Source organism: Athene cunicularia (genome assembly GCF_003259725.1).
Source record: "Athene cunicularia isolate RWA chromosome 2 unlocalized genomic scaffold, athCun1 chr2_part1, whole genome shotgun sequence".
NCBI classification, from domain to species: Eukaryota; Metazoa; Chordata; class Aves; order Strigiformes; family Strigidae; genus Athene; species Athene cunicularia.
In genome coordinates this window covers 47,665,319-47,689,511 of record NW_020799095.1, presented here as the reverse complement: position 1 = coordinate 47,689,511, position 24,193 = coordinate 47,665,319, and positions in this window count along the sequence as shown.

Here is a 24,193-nt window from a genome sequence, read left to right as displayed (position 1 = left end):
CCCTTGCATGTGTCTCTTGTACATAGCTTTGCACTTCCCCACAGCCTGGTGCTCACTGGCATTTCAGTCCTGCCTCAGCCTTCTCCCTGCCGCCTTTTCACACCTTGGCTGCTCCTTAAAACAGCCTTTCTCCATAACACCTTCTGCAGAGTGGCACTGTGGCTCATCCATCTCCTGCCAGCACCACTGTCTGACAGCTCTGACTAAACACCAGCTTCCAGCCTCCTAACAAGGTCATAGGGAATAAATTTCCCGGATCATGGAAAAATATCAGATCCTCCTGCCCTACTGCCACCCTTTTCTGTACTCTCCACTCTCCCCTTTTTCTTCTCCAGGGGGATTCAGGGGCTCTTTGCTATGCTGCCAAGAACTGATGTAGCAGAGAAATGGAAAAAGTCTGGGTGTTCACATGAACTGATGCCACTTTTCGCAGTTTCAGAAAAAAAAAACAGGACCCAAAGTTTCCCAGGGAACAGCTTCAGCCTTATGAGTTTTGGGATGGGTCTCTGTCAGGAAGCTGCAAGGCCAATGCCATCAGCAGCAGTTATTTACTGTGGCTGAAGCACAGATTGCTCTTGTGATCAGCACAGGTCGTGATGCATTCAGGCACCTTCAGGTGGACAGTACACCTTCACATATGGGTTTGCTTCAAACTATGGGATTCCTGCCTTTGTGTTGGGATTTCTGAAGCTCATGGTTTGGGAACAAGCAGCATGGGCACAGCAGTATTGGTGACACCTGCAAGATGCCCAGCGGTGGATTTTCTAGGAGCAGGGAAAGCTGGGGCTTTTGCGGAGTTCTTGATCAAAACTAAGTGGTGTGTCATCCCTCTAGGCTCTGGGCTGGGTGCCAGCTCCTGTCTCCGCAGAGCCGTTTGATACCCAGTCGAGATAATCAGCCCTTTAGGAGCCATAATCCTGCTGAAAGGCTTTTACCTCCTATTTGACTGGAGGACTGAAGCTCAGGTGTGAAATGTCAGACATGGGTGCTAAGCAATTTAAGAAAGGTGTTGTAAAACAAGCTGGTTTTTTGCTGTTGCATTTCCTTTATGCATCCTCTGATGTAACAGTGTGGCTGAGGGGGTTTTTGTGGCCTCCCAGGCTCTGCCTTATTTACTAAACACTTAACTACATTCTCTGGACCTTCTTGATAAGGCTTTTTTGACTTCCAAATATTTTAGCCAAAAGCTTCCTGAATAAATATAGGCTTTCCTTGACAGTCCTTTGGGAAAAATATATTTTGGTGCAGAGTTTTGACTTACTGAGTTTTCTAAGGATAATTTGGACTGGGATGAATTGGTAATGCAAAATGCCTGAGAATAATCCCATGCAAATGCTGCAAAATACTTGGTGCCTCAGAATGATGATCCCTTCAGGTGACTCACAGACAGTAGTACATCCTCTGTCTGTGTAGGGCAGAATGACATTAGAAATGCAAAGCATACATAAATAGCAGGACAGACGTTAATCTTGCAGAGGATTTGTAAACACATCCCCACGGTGAAGAAGAGGCATTGGGTCAACTAGGGAAGGAGGGAGGCAGGACAGAGCTAGAGCAGAATAACATCTTCCTCTTCCATCTGAGACTCCTCTGCAGGCAGGCCGACATGAGTCCAACACAAGCACAAAAAGGACAGTGTTGGGCAACCCAAAACAAGCTTTTATATGGCCTGACCACCAACATTTCATCACTTGTCATCTACTTTGTGCAAGCACTCATGCTGTGTCACTGGCACAGCAGCCGCAGTGGTAGCCACAGCAGGGAAATGTTAATGAAAATAATCTATCATAGGCAGAGCAGGACTCGAGGTAGATAGATGAGGGTACTGCGAGCAAGATTTTGTTTCCAAGTGTGGGAGCTGCTGGGTGAAGCATTTGCAAGAAGCCTTGTTTTCACTGCAAGGCTCTTGTCCTCATAGTTTGCACCTGGATGGAGATAACAGGGCTCCCCAGCAGTAGGGTTTCATGGTGGCAAGATTAGGCATGGACATTCTGCTGTTTTCCAGCTGAAGGTCTGGGGAAAGGCTGTGTCTTTATGTGTTCTCACACAAGGACATGGCTCATGCATGAAGGATTTGGCCTCCAGTTCTCTGCATTCTTCATCCCCTCGTGCAATGGATTGATCACTTAGGTGGAAATGCAAATGTAGACCAGGTATGTGCTAAGATCTCCTACATGAGAGACGATGCCAGGCAAGAAGCCTCAATTTTCAGCTGGAGAGGGAATGGTGGAGATCTTAGAGACAGAGCTATGCACCACATCCCATGGTTTTCCTTGGATGTTGTGTGTGGTGGGGTGGCTTCTTCCATTAATGGTGAACAGACCTGAGCCTGAGGTGACTGAGGTTTCTTCTACAACATTGAACCCTTCCTGAAGGGGTGTCAAGATCTCATGTGCATTGTACAGTGCTACTCAGACACCCTTTATTCAGGAAAGCTGAGGTGGTTTTTCATACCTGTGGGGCCATACCTGCCTCCCTCCCTCTGGCTCTGCACCTTGGTGTTGTTTGGTGTCTTTCATCAGGTGAGAGGTCCCGCAGACTCTGCAGCATATGTGTCCTTCTGGATGGACCCAGCTGGCTCTGAAACCTCTCAGACTGAGGTGCAAGAAGCCAAGAGGAACCTGACTCTGACCAAAATCCTGATGTGCTTTATCCAGCATAATTCTTGTGGTTGAAATCATAAAGACTGAACCTTGCTAACCCTGATACAGATGTCTCACCATGATGTTAATGTCTGAGCGGATCTTATCCGTAGGGAGAATACTCATCATCTGGATGATCTGCATCCAAAGGCTCTGAAGCTCCTCACCCAGAAGTGGCTGTGTTTTCATTGCCACCCTGAAATAGCTTTGGGGAGGAAAGTTAATAGAGTGGGATTGTTTTCTTCTTTTTGTTCTCAAAAACAGTTGTACTTTCCTGAACTTGAAGGGGCTTTACAGGTAAAATGAGAATTTCCTAAGAAAATGTCAGCTTTGGTAGAAATGTTTTAGTACTTTTGAAAAAAACAAGCTTAAAACCATAGGGTTTTTCCCTTCTCTTTTCTCCCTGCTTTCTTCCAAAAACAGGTGGGCAGGAGGGGGAGGAAAATGGAACATTTTCTGTTCTCATTTTCTCAAAAAAAAAAAAAAAGAAAAAGAGAAAAAATTAACACATTGCCAAGAAACATGCCTTATTTTTTGTTATTTTGTTCAGATTTTTTTCCATGGAAAAAGACCATCTTTTTAAAAACAGCTTCAGTTGCTGTTATTCTATAATTATACCCCAAAGTCTGGGAACTAGGGCAGAGGAGGCAGTGAGCAGAGAGAGCACTAGAGTGTAGACAACGAATGTAATGAGTGTGTTGTGGGATTTTGCAACTGTCCTGTCTCAGCCATATGGTACATGAGGCTTGTTCCAGGGTAGTACTGATTTATTTTTTTTTAAAAGTATCCATCAGGTTTTATGCTATTTTGCCGAAAGATGTAAAGAAGGAAGAAAAAAAAAAATCATATAGCTGTCATTAGGATGAACTATCTAATTAGAGTGTGCAAAAACGCTTACCTCCTGAAGGGAGAATGAATTAAATGACCTGCGGCAGAGGGTGATTCATTTATGCTTTGCTCTTGCATTTCCCCTCTTTTGAAATGAATCATTTAGCCACTAGCTTGTGCAGGGAGGAGGAGGGCAGAGCTCCTCCACCAGCCTCTGGGACCGGTTTTGCAGGACCCAAAGCACCATGAGCAACCAGCCAGGTTGACTCTCCTTTAGGAAGTAAGCCATTCATATGAGTCATCCCATGGCTTTTTGCCTTGTAGAGGAAGTATCATGCATCTCATGAGGTATCAACTCTGATCAAAACATCTCCAGAGCATTTGCATCTCTCATCCAGGAGACCTCTCTGCTGGTTGCTGGTGCCTCTGGGCTTGAGCTGCAAGTGCAGAGATGGAGCCTCACTCCTCTTCCTGCCCATCCACATTCACAAGCTTGTAGCAACTTAATATCTTTGAGGACTCATAGTCAAACAGTCAAAATTGCTGTATGGGTTTGGAAGTTTTTGGAAAAGTCAGGACTAAGATGAGCACAAACACTACAGTCACAAAAGCATCATTCCTCTAGGGAGCTAGACTAAAACACTTCCTAATGTTGTAATGAAACCTCCAGAAAGGTCTTGGAGTTAGCTTTAATGCAGGACTACCCTGACATGACTCCCCAAAGCAGAAATTACAAATTGTCATCAGTGCCTCCACCCTACAAGGTTGATGGTAAGAGCAGAGGGCTACCCTGGGGTCGTTGCAGCATTCAGCCCTTTCCCTGGATCTGTGAGGTGTGACTGAGCAGGAGAGGTCACTGTGATGTCCATGTCATTTCCCCAAATGCAGACAGTCTCTATACCATGTTTTGACTTGGAGAAAAAAACCCCAACCTGCTTCATCTCCAAGGCTTAGGTGAGCAGTGACCACCATCCTCCATAAACTGCAACAAGCAAAACACGTTTGCATGGAAATGGGTGCTCTAACCTTGCAGGAATCACACCAGTGGAATTAGGATATTTTAATCTCCTTCTGAGTGAGAAAATTAATTGCTCACTGGAGGAAGGTACAGTTTAAAAGGGAAAGTCAATGTCCTTTGCTGTCTGCTGTGGCTGAGTCTCACTTGTACTGTTTTAAACCAGGGATCTCCTAAGGTGGGTGGGGAGTGACTGCTCATGTGGTGGACTTGGGCAGAAAATCTTAGCATCACCTTTTAGGAAACAAGAAAGATCAGTACCTTAGGAAATTTCATCTGCCCCCTCTCCTTCCTGCTATGGAAGTGCAAACTGACAATCACTGGCTTAACCAGGTCATGCTTGGAGTCCTGCGCAAACTTGTCTCAGCTCCGCTCCTTTTGCTGAAAAAGTTTCTCTGTTTGCAAATGTTGCTGTTTTGGAGAAGAACTTACCCTGCTGATGTGCAGTTGCTGCAGCTTGGGCCATCATGTTAAAACCAAGGTGGCCTTCTGTGAAGACTTTCCTTACAGCCTTAATCAGCTGCCTTCATAGCACAGAGAAAACCAAAACCAAAACCAAAACCAAACAAAAATCCAAGACATTTAAGAAGGCCAAGGGGATGAGATTGGTAGCAAGGACACACTCTGTCAGGGGAGAAATTTGAAATATGTCACCACCAGCACTGGACAAAAAAATGCTCTTCTGTCTTTTGTTAACTTTCCTTTGTTGTCATTGAAAAAGTATCTATGGCAGACAAAATGACAAATTTCTGAAATATTCAGCTGGCTGTTTCTACATCTGCTAATTCAGACTTCTGAATGGACTTTCTCTTCATGCTCTAAGGAAGTAAATACAAAATTCCTGGTTGTTTGAAGAAATTTTTCCTCTGTTTCTCCACTTTCCCACTGAAGTTGTTCCAGTTTGCACAAGAGACTTAAGTATCTGGACACTGACCCAGACACATATATGAAGGATGCTCAACCACTGGGATGGGCTGTGTTGCTCCATTTCACTGGCCAGAGACACATTTTGGAGCTGTAGAAGGGTAAGTGCTTCCCTCATTGTGGCAATGAGCCCAGCTTAGAAGTTGAAGCTTTGGGATCACTAATGGCAGTTCCCAGGTACGTCTTAAAGAGATTTCTTATTTGTTAAGAGCATCCTTGATTAAATACTGACATATAAACCAAGTGTGAGCTCAGCCCCAGGGTGCAAAGAATGAGAGTGTACTTCAGGCTTTGACCTGCAGGCAATGACGCTGGCACCAGGTGAGTGATGGGCTCAGTAAGTTGAAGAAGCAGATGGCATTCGTCATGAAACCAACCCCCCCGTAGCTGCCTACCTCCAACCTGTCTTGGTTAAACCAGACAGCAGTTAAATGCTCCAGATGGGGCCCTGTTAGTGTAATGGGTTTAAGTCGGTCGGCTTCAGTCTGCCTCTTTCTTCTAACTCAACTGACCTTAACAAACAGCCATTGCTTCCTTTGAACATCAAAGGTCTTCATTAAAACCTGTCAACCACAGGGCTGTGCTTCCCCATTGGGCGTTGATGTATAACAACGAACATCGAGGGATCCCCAGCCTGTGGTGGGAGGTCAGCCTGATTTCAGGGGGAAACTATTCATGTCATGCCACTTTCAATTTAGGATGTGCTCTTGGAGTCATCGAGGTGGAAGGGGAGCTCATACCAAGCCTGCAAGGTGGGTGCTGCAGCTGAAGGACCCCTGTGCTGGCAAAAGGGACCTGCTGGATGAAACAGCCCTCAATGTGTGAAAAGGAAGCCTTTCCCTCCCTAGCCTTGTGACACGTCCCCAGATGGGGAAGTGGCCTTCAGCCTTTGTCATCTTGGCTTAGATCAGTCATGTCTCATTGGGCCTTCTGACAGATGCAAATGGGCATGACCCATCGCAACAGCTCCCCATCAGCCTGGGGGCGCATCCGCAGAGATTTCATTTCAGGAGGTCACGTGTTGAGTTCTCTCCTGCACTGAGACAAGGAGGTTTGTCTTCCTCACAGGAATGCTCCCCAGATAATGTAGGACATTCTGGGCAGCTGATTGCCACAACAGCTTGCACAGGGCACTGCATGAAGAATGGTCACAGCGACCATCCCTCCCTCTCCTCATCTGTGTTTCAGGACCCCTGTAACAGTGTCTATACCGCAAACACCACTATAGGTGCTATCTTGGAGCTTTGCTCTCTGCATGTGTGTATCCAGGAAGAAATGTGGAGCAGGGCTGAAAAACTCTCCTGGAGCTTATGGAGGCACTGTAAAGATCCAGTGTAGGGGGTTTGCAGCACTGGTGGGCAGTGAAAGCCATGCTTAATGGAAGTTCCACAGCAGTTTTCCCTCCTTCAGCTGCTGTCTACAAGCAGCATGTGGCATGGTGGACCTCTCCAGGTCCCATTCACAAGATTTCTGGTTTCTGTAGAAGATGCTATTTCCAGGACCCTGGCAGGGGTGGTTAGCACTGGCTGTGAGCATGGAGAAGGTCTTGAGCAGTTTATGGAGAGTCCCTGCACAGGGACATATCACCCACTGGGCAGGGAACAGCTGAGTATGAGATCTGAATGCCTGGGTTGTTCTCCGAGATGAAACTGAAGATGGGTTTTCCCTCTTCTCTCTTATGTGTTTAATCAAGAAAGATGCACTCTTCACATAATTCCTTCCATGTTCCTTCCATGCAAACACACTCCTTGCAAGATTTTGCGGTGCCAGATGCTGCTTTAGATACATGTACAGGAGGATCTTGAGCTTAATGCAGGTCTCTTTTTTTCTCCCTTGCTGGAGGAAACACTTTCAACTGTGAGGCAAGTAATGTACCATGTTACAGCCACAATAATGTTTAATGGTTGTGTCCTGTGGCTGAGGTTAATGACTAGTTAGGGAAGCTTTTACACTGAGGAATAAAAAATATAAAATAAAGCTGGTGAGGAGCAAGAAAGAGGGTAATGACTGATGCTGGCAGTTGTGGACCTTGGCCTTCAGTCCCAAGGAGGTGGATGTTGTAAAAGCCAACCCAGCAAGCCCTTCTCAAGGCATTGACTTTGCTAAATCTCTGTGAGGGTGAACAAAACATGTAGCTGTGTGCAAGGACCCCACGCAGCTGGGTGAGCATCTTCCCCTGCAGATAGAACTGGATATATTTCTTTGGTATCCCATGGGCACGCACAGGCTCCCACACCCATACCTTGAGCCTGCTAGAGCAAACCAAGCCACTCCAAACACCACACAGCAATACTCACCCAACAGCCCTCGGTAGGTCACGCTGCCTACTCATTATGTACTTTCAGCAAGGATCTGTGAGCTCAGGTTCTCCTTGTAAAAAGTCACACAAGCTTAGCTGCAATGGTTTGGACAGGCTGTCCACCTGTGTCTGTGCTCGCTGGTGCCAGACTACACAGGAGGACGCTCTTTGTTCCAACAGTGGGCTCCAGACCAGCCCTGCACCAGTCTGTTTTTGTAAAGCCTCACCCTCTCTGTAGTTCCCTTTCCCAGCTGAACTGTCAGCATTTTGTAACTGGACTCCATTTGTCTGTCTGATGGTTGTATGCATGTCTCCCCCTGCTCCCTTTTTTGCAGTTGTTACTAAAGGGGAGAGTTCGCCCCCCCCCCCCCTTTCTTTTTAATGATTTGCTGCATAAGAAAATGAGCCCCACTGTGCCTGTATGAGTAATAAATGAGACCTAAGGGAAAAGCCAGGACTGGTCCGTGAACCCAGGTCTCTGCTTTCCCAAGCTCAGAGCTGTGCCCAGTGCACCAGCTGCGGGGCACTGCTCTCTCAGCTGCTGCCAGATGTGACAGCCTCTTCATCATTTGCTGCTCAGCGATGGCAGGCACAGGGCTGGTCCCCAGAATGGGGGAGAAGGATTGGGGAAGGGAGAAGCAACCTCTGCTTTTCTGTGGACTTGCTGACTGGGGACAGCAGATGTGCAGCCTGGCTCCTGAGGCAGGTCCAAGCCATGGTGGGCATCCTCAGCTGTACTGGGTGCAGTGGTATGACATCACGGTGGTGGGAGTGGAGCTACTCCAGGTGTTAGCAGGATATGCCTGTTAAGCTTGGGAGAGCTTTTAGGACACACAACCATCCCTTTAACTATTGTTTATATGAAGCATCTGGATATTTCCCCCAAATATCTTCATTGTGGCTGTCTGTCACTGCTAGTCGAGGCCAGCTTGTTTGTCACTGGTTGATACATGTTCCCCTCTGGACCTGGATCCCCAGGGCTGTGTATCTGTTGACTCCTGCTACCTGCATTGCATGTTTAATAGGGCTTCAATACCTTAACTCTGAAGATCCCTCATTTCAGCCAAGGTAGGAGTGCAAATGTCTGTTGGGAGTGAAGTGAAGGAGACCAAATCCTTTGGGATCCAAATGCTAGCAATTGTGCCAGGTCTTGGGTGTAAAGTAACCTGCAGAGCTGAGTAGGGACATGACCAGCCCCATCTAGTTTCTTCTCACCTCCATTCATGGCACTGTCTGACCTGACCCTTTTGCAAAACTCCACAAAGCTCTGCTGGAGGCCAAGAATGAGCCTACCCCTGGCATGACACTAGTACCTTGCAGGGATTGAGAAAAGGTGGCACGCTTTGAGGTTGTGAAATCCTGGCCAGGTAACCAGTGCTCTGCACCCTCTCACAAAGGGTCTGAACACAGCGTCCATCCTTGCCTCAGGCGCCCAGGTGACTATGTGACTCACCAGGTAAGTGCACACCTTGCACACTGTCCTGCTCTGCAATGTCTTTGATGTTGTCTGGCAAGGGCAACCAACCCAGGGTTACCAGAACAAACATCAACCCTAAACATGTGCCACAAACATCACTCCCTGCCTCAGCCTCAGAGCCTCTTCTGAAAGTCACTTGGAAGGTAAAACCTCTTTCTTCAGGATCTAACATCTCATCCACGAGTGTCAACACTGGGCACAGCTGAAATAGCCCTCATGCATCCAGACTATGGTCAAGATGCCTTGATATTTCCAGTGCACCACTTAGTTCAAACTAAACTACAAAACCTGGAGGAAAAAAAAGCCCAGACATGCAAAGCATAACATACAACCTCATCTGCTTTCTATAAGGCTTCTGTGTGATGAGTCTCAAAGGGAGGAATTAGGGACTAGATAAGGCTGCCTCACTAGCATTCAGAGAGCAGAGTGGTTTCAGTACTGCTCACTGCTTACAGCGGCTTCTTGACCCTCTTTGGGATATATTTATTGCTGCTGGTTGTAACTTGGACACGTATTGTGTAGTCTGCAGGATAAAAATAGCTGCAGTGTCTATTTCTGTCAGAGTAGAGCGCACCAAACCTTTGTTTACCAGTTGCCTTTGATTTAAATATAGCAGGAGGCTGAGCATTCGAAAGCAGAGGGAAGCTGTGTGACGTTAAATCCACATGCCTAATTTTAGATCTTTCTCTGCACAACATTGCCAGTGGAGAGGTAGATATAGATGTGCAGGTCCACAAAAGTATCTCTTTGGAGGAAGAAGAGAATGATCCAATGTATGCTATTACTAAAGATGTCACCTTTGGCAGCTTCTGCCTGGACAAAATGAGTGTCCCAAAGCTGCCATTTGGCTTTAGGGATAGCATTCAAAACCCAGCATCATCCCCATCTTCTAGATGGGGTCATGGAAGTATGTGTTGCATGGTATAGGGGACCTTGTTTTGTCAGATGTGGTGGTTATAATATGAGTTTTCAGATACTGGTGGGAAAGGAGCGTTCCTTTCTTTTTTTAATTACCAACTCCTGGAGTCTTGAGATTTTGGAGGACTATCAACTTGCTTGATTTGTGCAATGCATATTATAAGAAAATTCACAGCCTTTCTGTCTGTGGGAAAAGCTTGGAAATACGACCTGAAGGTTTAAAAATCAGATGCAAATGAAGGAATCAAATACAAATCTCAGTATGTTTTTATCCTGTGTCCCATGTTATCACGCTCCATGTGATCATGACCCCCTGGCCTCTCCCTCAAGGTCTGGCTCACAGCAGGGACAGCATCGTAAGAAATAACATGGCCCAGTAGTAGCAGAGAGACACTGGGACTCAGAAGAAACGGTTTCTGATGGGTGAGCCTGCAAGACATAACACATCCTTGCCTTTGTTTCCCCACCTGCAGGGTGGACAGACCGTTTCCTTCCTCAAAGGAAGGAAGCTTCAAATGTGCTGTAAATGCCTTGACATGAGGGAAGCATTTCCAACTCCAGAGTTCATGTTCTCATCCCTACCATTTCTTCCTCTTCAGTCTTTGGACATGCTAAGGTTGTCACAGTATTTTGATGAGAGGCAGTAGCCTGACACCCAGCAGAAGTTAAATCAGTTTTGTTAGGAAGGTTATTTATATAATGTAATTACCAATGCCACACACATGTATTTGCTATTATAAACCTTCCAGGGCTCCCACCCAAGACCCAGAATGCCAGGAGACCCCAACCAATGCTGAGAGCTGGTGTGACTGTGCCTGTCCCAGCAGACAGGACCAGAGAGCTCTGCAGCACTGGTTGTCTTGTTTTCATCTGCATCTGCTCACGTCAGTGACAACCGCTTGCTAAAGGCAGGCAGCTATTTTCAGTGTTTGCTACTCAGATATATGAAATATATTAAAATTAAAGCCAGGTGCTCAGCTAAGGTAAATCAGCATAGACTGGCTTGCTTCAAGGGGGAGAGACTGATTTACATCACTGGAAGATCCAGCCCATTTCCCGTGAAGTTTTCTATTTTAGGGAAACTTTAATGCACTGGCTGTATTTATTTATTTATTTATTTATTTATATCTTGACTATATTTACTTGAATCCAGGATCATTTCATGTCAGAAATAACTCTGCATATTCTCAGAGTTGTTTCAGGGAAACAAATAAACTTTTAAAGCTGTTTCAATGAATCCTTTCAATTTGACATGATGTTGGTGTCATAGCCAGTTCCTGTGTGAAACTCTTAAAAGCTTAAAAAAAAATCCCTGTTCAGAAAACCCATCTTAGGCTGTTGTTCACCCATGATATAGCAATCCTGGGTGAAATCAAGGAGGTATTTAATATGGATTTTATTTTCTTTATTTTCATGCCAGTATCTTCGAGTTAGTGGGTGTGTCTGTGTGGTTTTTGTTGTTTGGTTTGCTTTTTTTTTTCTGGTTTTCACCCACCCAGGTGCAGCTCCACAGTCAGAGGTACAAATATTTTGAAACTGGGATATCTGAATTTGGTTTGAGTCCTTTTATTTTGCCAGTTAAGCAAATTTTTTTGTACCAAAAGACAAAACATCTCAGTAACAGCAACTCAGTAACAACAACAATTTGGGAGAAGTTACTCCCTGTTTTGTAGCACAAACAGTTCTCCCCGAGCACCAGCTGCATCGCTCTTTGCTACCCTCAGTACACCATCATCCCACAGGAAACAGGAGGCAATTCAAGTAACTTCATCTTAGCAAGCAAATTGAAGATGTCCCTCAGATTTCCAGAACCTGGCAGGACAGAGGAAAATAACTTGCCCGGCTTTTGGCTAAATAGGGCTTTTGCAGGGCAGCATCAGGCAGTTGGCAGTAATTCATCCCCGAGTGCTATCCATCACATCCACTGGCTGTTATTAATGAGGATGTGTGCGTGCAGCGGCAGCACGGACAAGCTGGAAGGGGCTCCCCTCTCCATGGTGAGAGGCTGCGGAGAGGCCGTCTGTCTTGCAGCTGCCATCCCATCCGTGCCACTCCACTGCCAGGGCCCCCCGCCTCGCTGCCTCCCTTCTGCTCCCTGCAGCACATCTGCTTTGCTGCTTGTGCTGCACTTCTGACATTCTCCCATCATGGAATTTAAAAAGTCCACATGCTCTGTAAAGGACTGAGAGGTTTGCAAGGGACGGAGGAGCCATTGTGGTGTGTCAGGTGGGACCTGGGCAGCAACTGATATGGTCAGGATGCATAGAAAATGGCCCTGAGGACTTTAGGACAGGTTGGAGTCATCCTGCTTGATGAAGCTGAAGGACTTTGAGAACATGCTAGGAGTAGAATAAATCCTGCAGCAGCATATGTCAGCGACATTGCACACACTCTTTCAAACCACTGAGCACAAGGCAAAGCCAAGGGAAATGTCTCTTCAAGGGCAGATCTGTACCTCACAGTGCAGCCTATCTCCGGAAAGCAGCATTGCCTCTGCTCTCACTGTAGTGATGGCAGAGGGAATTTGGTTGGGGATAGCACCTGATGGTGAAACATGTTTTTAGCACTGCTGGGGTTGGTGAGGAAAGACTTCCTATACTTTCTGAGTGTTTAGAGGGGAAATCTGCCTTTCTTCTTCAGGGCCAGGAACAGGCACCCAAAAGGGTACTTCGAGGTACTGCTGGTGTTGGGGGTTGAACCTACACTGCTTCCATGCAGAAAAAATAAAATGGGCTCAAAGAAGCATCACCAAACACCATGAGCAAGGGTGAGCAAAGAGTGGTGCTGGCCTGCCACTGTCCCTGCTGCATCTGCTGAGATAATTTCCCAAACAGAGCTTGTAGGTTAGACTGCCAAAGAGCAGGGCAGGGACCTGGGACATGTTCTGTCCTTCTTGCAATGAGGAAGCCCAATGACATAGGGCTGAGCAAGGAATAAAGAGAGCTTTTCCCTCCCAAGACAAATTTAATGTAATAAAAGACTAAAAAGAAATACTACAGGCAGAACACAAAATAAATGATTCCAGAAAGGGTCTAATGAGACTGGTGCTCTCTTCCTATCCATTTCAGTAAGATAAGAAGATTTTAGCTTGTGATGGGACAATGATCAACTCAGGCTTTAATGCAGATTTTGAAACAGAAGCCAGGAGTCCTACAAATTCAAATCCATCCACACTAGTCCCACATTGTAGCAGAGCAATTTACTGGTGGATGCATCTTCAGCAAAACATACTTGTTAATGAAACTGCCAGCTTCACAGACAAAAACATCAGTGAAGAAGGGGAAATAGAAAGCTTTTCTGTCCCCCACACAGATGCCATAAAATTAAACTTCTTCGATTGCATGCCTGAATGGAAACTGGCAGTAACTAAAAGAGCGTGCTAGATGGACCATCCGTATTCCTCCCGACTCTATTTACTGTCATTCTGAAAAGATGCATTGAGCAAAATCTCCTGCTGTGGCAAAAACCACAGCTCCATTGTCCTCATCCTCTGAGTCTTCCCTACCACTGTGTCAGCACTGTGAGTACCAGATAGACAGTCCGTCCTTGGGGACATGAGGACAGATCCATGCATACCAGCTTCCAGCTAAGGCAGTTTGGCATTTGGTTTGGCCACCTAGGGAGTGTCCCAGCTCCTCGGGTGAGTTCTGCACTCCCACCCTGCCAGCGAGGTGGAACTGGGCAGGTGTGGCTCTACCAGATGGGTACACCTCCACAACGGTTCCCTTGGCAGATCAGAACTGCTGGGAGCAATGAAGCCATGAGCCATGTTTGTGCTGAGCTGAGATGTCTCCGCTGCCCCCAGGAGGCACAGGAACTTTGGGCACATCCATATGGCGTGGTGCTGAGCTATGCAGGTCTCTCCTTGCTGTGCCTGCAGTGATGATGAGCCTTGGAGAGGCATCCTAAGCACTCTGTGAGGCTTGCAGGGCACATCAGTCTTGCACATGGGTGGGATTCATCCTGCCCAGCTAGAGCTGCCCACCACACTGGTGTCAAGTCTTCCTCTCTCAGTTGTCAACAGATTTGTGTGCTACAAGGTCTTTCTGCTTTGCAAACATAGCCATGCACCTGCGGAGAACTTGAGTTTTCCTGACGCTTTCCAAGCAATTGTCTTGAATATTGCCAAGAGGTGAAAGAGTCCCAAATGAAAAAAGCTTTCCTTTTTTTTTTTTTTTTTTTTTTTTTTTTTTAATAAACAGAGCTCCTGCAAGATTACTCTCTGACATATGAACTCACAGACAAATGCATTTGTGAAGCAGCTATACACAAGACATGGATGTGGGTGATGCTGAGAGCTAGCATGCCCAGGTATAGATAGGCAAGCCAGAAGGGAAAGATGGTTGCAATCTGTAGAAGCTGTTGAACTGAATTTGGGGAGCCGATGGACAAGTGCCAACTTCCATTCTGAGGAAATAATAGAAATTTAATCTGAACTAGCAAGCACTCTCATACTTTGGCAGAACAATGATATCTGTAAATGCCCAGCATCTGTAAATCTACTGCTTTTGATGTCAAAGGGTTTTCATGTGTTTTACGAAGTAAAATATTGACTAAATTATGACCTATTGGAACCTTCTCTGATGACTGCTGGAGCGCTGGCAGACGATAAAAAGGTTTGCTGAGCTTTTTTTTTCTCAAGTTGGATTCCAGCAGATATAAAAGAAATTATTGAATTAATTGGCTATAGAATGAAGTTCAAAGGTTGTTTAGAGTGAGTTGTGAGATGAGTTGCTGTGTTAGGGTTGTTTTTTTTTTAATGCAGCCAATGCAGATAAACCTGCAATTTTCCACAAGTGTTTAAATGTTTCCCAAACTGGGTTGACAGTACACTTTGAAGAGGTTCTGTCCTTTAACCTTATGTATGTGAGCCAAAGATTTCATACCACTTCATTCATTCAATCAGTGCTTTCTTGGTTTTCCAGCTCTGAGTCTGTCCTTCATAGCTATTCAGTGTCACATCTGAAAGGCTCTTAGAAGAGAGACCTTCCCAAACCTCAATAAATGCAGCTTCTGGTCTGAAGCACACAAGAGAGAAAACTGTCTACAATATATTGATTTGTCCCATGAAAAGTGTGGGTGCATGAATGTTCCAAATCCAAGTGGCAGCACTTTAGTAGGGTGCAAATGGTTAAGTGATGGAAAGGCACTGAAGACTGCTGAATTATCCTGAGTGGCTCAGGAAGAAGAACCCTGAACGGCTAACTATCCTCTCTGTTGGATGATGAAGTTTTCTTTGAAGGGCAGACTCAACCCTTGGGTTAGGTGAGCTCATGTTGCCTGTCCTGATTCAGATGTCTCCAGTAGTGATGGGTGGGAGTTTTCTGATGAGTCTTTTTTTTTTCATCTGAAAATGACTCTTTTCAGTGACAAATCTTTGGCTTCTGAGTCCAATGGACTTTGGGAGCAGGGTAGTGAATTATAGATGGAGGAAAATGTTGGTCTTTTTCCCTTCTTGGGATGCAGTAACTGGTTCAGTGCTGAAAGCAGTCTCCTCTCCAGCTGTAGGTGACAGGGTCAAACCTCCTCTCTGTCTCGCTCAGAGCAGTGAATTGAATGTCAGCCCTCATTCACCTCAGGAGAGATTCCTCAGTATGTAACTGGCTGGGTGATTCTGGGTTTTGACAAAAATTTTAAAAGCCTGTGAGTTCCATCTAATGTTGGATGGAAAAATCATTCATATCTCTAAACCTTTCTCAGAAGAGGAAAACACATCTCAAATATCTGGGATGGGATTTTTTTTTTTTCAAGCCAGGATAATGCATAACATTACATTTAATGCTGATTGACCAGAGAAGAAAATCAGTTGCTTAGAGTGTAATGCAAAAAATTCTAACAATGCATGAGAAATCCTGTAACAACAGACCTACTTGAGAATTTGAGTGACATGAAATGTGAAGTGTACTGTTACTTTAATTGTATTTTTATGCAGACATACTCAATTCCTATTAGTGGTGGAGTTGTGTTTGCATTTGGCCAGAGGCAAAGAATTACTAGTGGACAGTTTAATCAGGATGAAAGAAGGAAAATAAAATTAATGTAGCATGTGCTAGGCTCAGACATTTGTGTTGGAAGAATTTTCACATCTTTATTGTGTGAAGCTTGATCCTGTTTATTTTAAAAACCTGAAAATGAGGGTTGAATGATTTCAAACTGGAGTTACAGTTGCCAGTCATTTAGTTCAAGGGTTGAGGTTAGTAAATGAATAATTCTAGTTTGCTTACAAGTCTTTGTTAGTAGTCAGTGTTTAAAAATCAAGAGCTGAAGATGTTGCTACTTTACTCCTGTGTAAATCCACCTAGCTGTTATTTATATTATTACTGCTTTGAAGCCAAATGCAGATGGGAATCCTGCTGGGCTGAATAGCCCATAAATACCTCTAGGTATTTAATAAATGTCCTGACACATTTCATACCTGCACTGGACAGAGCAGAAAGTGGAATCAACTTGCCCATGTCCTGGCAGTGGGTGGCCAGTGCCTGATCTGGGAGGGGAGCCCCAGAATGGGCTGACTGGACCAGATGTCTGCAGCTGTATGGTTGCATCTGGACTCACCAGTATGAGCCATGCCTCAGGGGAAGGTGATTCCTCATGTCCTTCCACAGACACCTGAGATGGATGTGTCAGATGAGTTGCCCCACAGTGTCTACTTCTCTCTGAAGAGAGATTATGAAGACTATGAAGACAGGTGGGGTTGAAGGATGAAATCTCCCTTCCAGGTGTTTGAAGCTGGTAGAGATGAATCCCACTGTGTTTCCTGACACCCTGGGCAACAACTGCACTGTCGGACCAGCTCTGTCTGAGCTACTTATCCACCCAGACTACTTATCCACCCACCAATTGCAGTGACACTGACAACACTCTCAGTACGGTATTTTCTTCAAATGCTAAACTGACTGAAAAAATCATAGCTGGAATAAAAGGAAAACTGTAGAAACTTATTCTGGCAAGTGGTAGAGTTTGTGTTTATGTTTCTATCAGCTCTGGCTTTTCTACAAGAATCCTGCCCTGACGTGATCAATCTGAAAGGGGGAATTTTCTTTGCTTGGCCTCAATTTATTTTACCATTTAATGCTGAGTCTGTTTAGTCAGAAAGAACTTGCTTCCAGACTGTGCAGTCAATGAACGATTCATCTTGTCCAAGAGCAAATTAAGCAGAGTGAATAATTAAATGGAAGCACTCGACCAATATTTCTCAGAACTCTCTTAAACAATTCCCCACAGTCTCCTTGCATCCTCCCCCATCCTCACCCGCAGATGGCTTCAACCCATCTATTCAGCAGCACTATGTCCGGTATCAAGCCAGCACTGGCCAAAGGTTATTGCCATCTGGGTGGTCAGCGTCAAAGGGTTGGTGGTCTAGGTCCTGTTCCTGCGGGAAAATCTTCTAGACCACACATCTCCCGCTCCATTCAGCCAGTATTAATAAGATCTGCTTGCTGGGGATGGGATTGGGGCTGATTGGGCAGAGTGAATAAGCATGCCAGAGGAGATGGCTCTTCTGGGAGAGAGACAAGCAAACGGGTTGGAAGACCTTCATGCCGCTTCCTCGTGGCATTGCTGTCCTTTGGTGAGATGCAGGGTTCCCCCTCCAGTGCTGTCTGTCTGGCAGGCTTCCCTGTGTGAACAGGGGAGGTTAAAGGGAAATGTTAAATGAGGATTTTAAGCCAACTGATTGCATCTGGAGGCTTCAGGCAAGGATCCTCATGCCTTTATGGGTGAATGTGTGGATGAATGAGATGTGTCGTGCAGACTGGGAGGCACGGAGGGTGTCGATGTTACATGGTAAGCACTGTTCACTGAGGACAGGCTGAGCATGCATGGAAATCTGAGCAATCCCAGTGAAATTTATTTATGGTCTTCACAGGCTAAACAAGCTGCAGAGGTTTCTGCAAGCATGAAGAGCCACTTTCCTCCTCACCATTTCCTTTGAACCACCTGCCTTGGCAAGGCAGAGCCATGAGGATTCAGAACACAATGAGTTAATTAAAAAGTCCTCAGTGAAGGGATTCCCAACTGTAGCTACCCCGGAGACAGCAAAAGTCAAAGAACCAACTCAGGTCTGAGATGAAAAGAGCTGAGGCCGCCGAGACCACGTGGCTCCTGAGACCACCACCGTGGAGGTCTAGGGTAGAACATGATGAGATGGTTGCTGGGTGGTCTTGAAGGTGTCTTGAGAGATGAAGGGGACCCTGACAGTGATTGTTGATTTAGTTTAAGAAAGATTTTTAAAAGTGATGATGGCAGGTAAAAGATAAAGAAGAGGTGAACTTCTTTGCTAATAACCCCATACACTTCTGTGCTTCTGTGCTAAACTGTTGGTAGAGTTGGTTGGGAATTTTTCAGGCAAATGTATTTTCAGCAGAAAATGCTGATGTGTCAAAAAATGGGATTTAGAATCATAGAATCATTTAGATTGGAAAATACCTTTAAGATCATGGAGTCTAACCATAAATTTAGCCAGTTTTGGAAATTATTTTAGGGAAAGGCAGGAGGATCCTTAGGTCTGCATACCCCTGACCAGGTTAACATTTTCCAAAAGGTCAGTGCCAAGGGATGCGGAAATCCCAGGATCAAGTCACGGTTTCAAACGGACATTTGAATACAAAGTGAAGCACCTCTGGTAGAGAGTTTAACAGTCAGAATCACTTCAGGACAGCCAAAAGCCCCTCTGGTCCATTCATCATTTGGCCTGGACACACCAGCAATGGAGACTGAGCCCTGTGCTCCCAGAGCAGGGCAGAACCACCCTGCCACCATGCTGGGGCTTGGCCAAGATGATCGTTTCGCTTCCTTCTTACAAGATGGAAGCTCTGGGCTTTGTCTCATTGAGGAATAGGAAACCTTCAGAAATTACAAAAAGTTTTAATGGGACTCAGAAACCTTTTCCCGCCAAGCTTGAAATTTCCACCACATTATAATAAGCACATCTGAGAGGAGAAGGAGGGGGGAAAAGTCTTGATTTTCCCATAATGCTGTTGCTGTCAGACAGGCAATTTTTCACCATTGTGGATGCCACTATGACACAATTCCTAAGCTGAAAGAGGCCCAACAGAATAAACAATATCCCAGTTGGGAAGATAAGGAACTGCAGGACATTACCCAGAGAGTTATAAATTGTAGTAATCTATTTGTTCTCTTGCCCATGGGGTCCTTGTAGTAAACAGGGAGTGCTGGGAAGCGGGTAAATTCTGACACATCATTTCTCACTATTCCCAAGGGATGATGAGCAATCCTAGTCCTGGCAAGCCAGAGAAGCAGTAAATGTTTCCTAGAATACAAACAGTGGGAGCCAGTACATAAAGGCTGCAAAATCACTGTCAAAATGTAATCAACTGAAAAAAAAAAAAAAAAAGCAAAAGCAGAGACTAAGCCACAGCTGCGAAGCCATGGATGTAATGCCCTAAAGAAGGGTGAGCGAAGAATATAATGAGCACCTGTGGCAAAGTGAGACTTGCTCCTTAAAGGAGGTGAGGGACTTCTGTAATAGGAGCATACAATGTGTCATGCAGGGACAGACAGGAGAGCTTTCCAGAGGCCTATCATGCAGCTTTTTGTCTGGTGCAAATAAGAGGTGTAACTCTGCTAATGACTTGGTGTATTGAGTCTGATGATGCTCTGGGCCATGTCTTTGTGCCTTTTTTAAAGAAATCCTGCTTGCAGGTGAAGGTTAATCTTCCTGATGCACCATTAAGACTCAGGAATGTTAGACCTGGAATGGAGTCATATTCCATCCTTTCTTCCAAGTTGGCGGACTTGCACATTTACAAGCACGAGTGCTTTTCATGGAAGGGCACGACAAGCTGGCAGCTTCGGAGCTGTCCCCAGGGCTTACCGAGCAGGCACACCATGGTCCCAGGCTTGGCTGAGATAGCCACTGACGTGCAGACCTCACACCTCAGTGCCAAGCAGCAATCCAAGCCAGCCTCTAACATGCATGGAGAGTTACACATCACCTACACATCATGCTGAGACAAACAGTCAGAGAGCTCAGATCGGTATGGTTTAATTCCTTCTGGACCTTTCACCTCTTGTCTCAGGCAGGAAGTAGTCATTGACCTTGGACAACTTGTAGAGATAGCAGGATGCCAGCAAGGACATTGACAGCTCTGGACAGCATCCTCCAAATGTGATAAAAAGCCAGCAGAGCTCTACTAAGATGTCAGAGGCTAGCAGCCTGTGAGGTTAAAGCTGGGAGGTGAATCCAGACAGTACGGAGAGATGCAAGTGAGAAGAAAGAGACCACTGCGAGATGTAAGCTTATACCCTCTCAACTCGGGCCCATGTTGCTCATCTGTTATGCTGCCCTACTTCCCATCTCCATAGCCCATCACCCCATTGTTCTGCTTCCCTGCCTGCAGCATAGTTCTGAACAGGCATCTGCCAAGTGCAGCTTGCACCTTGATTGATTTTTGAGATGGAGAAACTTGTTCTCCAACCCTCTGCTTGACTTTCTGCTTCCCTGTGGCAGTCAACAGCGTCATGTTGTTCTGTGACCTTCTGAGGGATGAGCCAGGAAATATATTCCTGGCTAAATAACGAATCTAAAAATCAATTTGTGGAGAGGCTGGAAAGCAATGAGCATACAAATTAACCAGTGGATGAGTAATACATTTGCATCTTGTGGATCCAGTTAACTTCAGAGCAGGCAAAATTTATGACCTACTGAACTCTAAGTATGAGGCTTAAAGAAATTACTGGGAGGAAAATTATTGGGTTGGATACTAGACATCATTCCAACCTTCATTAACGTTTTCATGTGCTCTTTAAAGTTTCTCCCTAGCAGTACCCATTTCCAAGGCTGCGGAAATCAACCACTGAGATCACTTGAAAAACACTTTGCCTCCTCCCTCTCATTTTCCCAAGTTGAGTTTTTATTTTCCACATAAACCTGATGGTCAGACAAATTACTTCACAAGTGAGATTCTGATAATAGGAATCATGTTGTAAGCCAAATGCTGATGATCTGCAGATACAACGGTAAGGGAGAAAAAATCTTCTGTGGGTGTGTGCACATGTGTTTAGATAGATAGTTTTACTTTTTGGGTGCATTTATGACACTTTATGACACTTGCTCTATAGCTGTGCAGACATACATCCCAGGCAGACTTCTAAATTGGTTCAGCCTGGTTATTGAGCTATTCCCAGTGGTTCTGTGAATGGTAGGAAATTGCATTAAGACATCAGGCCTCCAAGGTTTGGGCTTGTTTGAGATTTCACAGACTGTTGACAAATCCCTGTGAATCATTTTTACCATCCTGTCACTTGAGAATAGACATCTGTGAACACCAGCTCCATGGGTCACACATTCTCATTGGCCTCCAGGCTACAGGGATATGTCCAAGCCTGGCCAAGTGTCAGACACCTGGACTCTCCATCTCTCTTTCTCCTGGGCTTGGTCTTTCCCAGACATTGGGGGACCAGCTCCCAGCACCTCTCTTGACAGTCCTGGTCTTTGAGGTTCCCCAGGGAGAGGAGGAGATGGGAGAAGACACATCTCTGTTTACTTTCATCTGTAGCAAATTAGCTGCTCTCCTGATGATGGCTGTTCCTGTGCCAGGAGGTGCAAAGTGGGTGAGGAAGCAGGTTGAGGCAGTCCCAGGTCTCCTGCTGGTGTCCACACACCTGCATCTGGTCCTGAAAGCACTTTCAAAGCCCCAGGTGATGCTGAGCCAGGGATAAATGCAGGTAGGATGGGCTTTAGCATATGTGGCTTGATCTTGGCATGACCCTTGTGAAATACTTTGTCACACCATCATCACACTGAGGCTCTTCCTCCTGGAGATGAGGCTGTTGTTGTAGATTGAGCTTGAGAGTTTGTAATGTGTCTTCCATATTTTGTAAATAAGCTCAGACTTGTGCTTGCCTGCTAGGGTAAAGGGTCCTTTTCTCCTCCCAGAGCCATAATTTCCCTTCTGCTTTCCTGTGGGGAATGGTATCCTCCGCAGTAGTGGTTTCCTCCACAGAGGCGGTGTCTGGAGTGCAGCGTAAGGGCAGTTGTATTCCCCTGATTGTCCAGATGAGCGGACACATTGCACCTCACAGCTGTGGCCTGGGGAAGGGGAGATGCTACCTCCTGTCTCCTTCCAGCATGTGACCAGGGTGTGGACAGGGTGCACAGCTGGACCAGTGTACTGGGGAGCAATCCCAGGCTGTGTGGTACTGCTTCTGATTGTTTTTCATTTGTCCACAACAGCAGGGAAAATCATCAAAGGGAGATGAAAAAGGGGTTTAAAAAGAAAGCCAAATAAAAATAGGTCCCACGTTGCAAAACTTGTATCTGAACTTCCTGGAAGCTTTGAGACTTTGGGTGGGGTTTCATTGTGCTGTTCCAGTGAAAATGCCATATGTAAGTCGCCTACAACATGAAAGATCACGTTTCCTTGTGATCCAAATAGACAGGGACATATTACTGGTGATGGTCCAAGCAGCTGCACCAGGGTAAGGATGCTTATTAAAGAGAGGATTGCTGGATATACGTATCCTTGCCTGACAAACAGATTCATCTCTATTCAGTCAAGGGATTTTAGAATGCAAATTTGGAACAAACACAAGAAAAAGAATCATCAGTTCCAACACAGACCTAAAAAGAGGTAGTGCTGCACGCTGGACACAATATGTGATAATGCATGAGAATGAACAATTCTTTGGAAATCCCCTTCCATAGAATTTTAAAGGAGCTGAAAGTGAGAGGGTGAAAGCCTGAGAGGTTTTTTTCTCCTCTGTAGAAGCTGTTGATGTTGTGGTCTCAGAGCAGGGGTTAGCAGTGGGGTTCCCAGTGACAACAGTGTCTGAGTGCCTGAGAAGCCTTTCTGTGCTTACTTTGGTGAAGTGGAGACTGCTTCCCACCATGTCAGGATTTTGCATAATCCTCTGCTCCTCTGTGCCAGCTCCTTGGGTTCAATGCACTTGTGGGCTTGGGAAACTGAAGTCAGTGCTCACCAAGCAAGTATATAGCACGTATGTAAAATCAGAGTCACAAAATGCCCTTCTGTAAGAAACAATGATGTCCCACCCTGAAAAAGTCTCAAAGTCATGGCAGAGGTCTTTGGGGACAAGCTGCAACATCCTCTTGCAAATGCACTTCAGCCATAACATTGCTCCTTCTCATCTAACCGATAATGAGAGATAGCAGGAACCTATCAGCCCTTGCTAGGGCAGCAGGCACAGATTTCCCAACGTGGAAAACTGCCTGAGTTTTGTTTCTGGTGTGCTGCAAAGAAAAGGATGTGACATCCATCATTTTCATAAACAGGATTGCCGCATGGAGTGTATTTGTATGTCCAGATCCTGTACACAGGATTACAGCTCAGCCAAGGAATTTCTTCCCTGTTGTGTCTCTGGGCATTTAGACTGGGAGGTCTTTGCAGAAAAAATGACCTTTCTATTTGTTTTCCATTCATGTTGTACCCAGCAGTGTGGCACCAGGGTTGTAGGCAGCAGCCCCGCATGGTTACTGGTGCTGTGAACATTGCAGCTGGTACCTGGCTTCCAAAGGCAAAGCTCTCCCTGCCGAGCCTGCTCTGTCAAGGTGACACTGCCATCTCCCTTACAGCGCTTTGTATTTTAGCATATATTTTTTTGAAAGATCTCTGAATAAGGCAATTTTCCCGTGTTCTTTCTTTTCCAACCCCTTGAATTTAGACTTTGCAGCAATCTCCTTCTTCTAACAGTAAAACGAGATGTTATAGTAATACAGGAGAGACTCTCAAGGACACATTGAGCTCTTGATTCCCTGTCAATAAAAGCCAGGACTGCATGTGCCAGTGAAAAGTGTCCCTGTAAGAGGCCTTCCAAACCAAGGTGTTTCTGCTCTTGTTTGTTCACCCACCCCTGGTTCCAGCTGCATAAACTCCCTTGCACCTGTGTCAGGCAATGTGAAAAGCACTTTTGCCTGAGGTATGAGCCTCCCCTGAATCTGATCAGAAAGTACTCAGGTTCCTTGTGCTGGCAGAGATGTGGAGAAGAGGGATCAAAATCCAAGTCGTAACACATTCAACACAGACTAACTATTTTCTATCAATTTTCTGTGTATAGTTTCTACTCCCACAATGCAGAGTTGTGAATATTTTTCTATAGATTAAATGAGG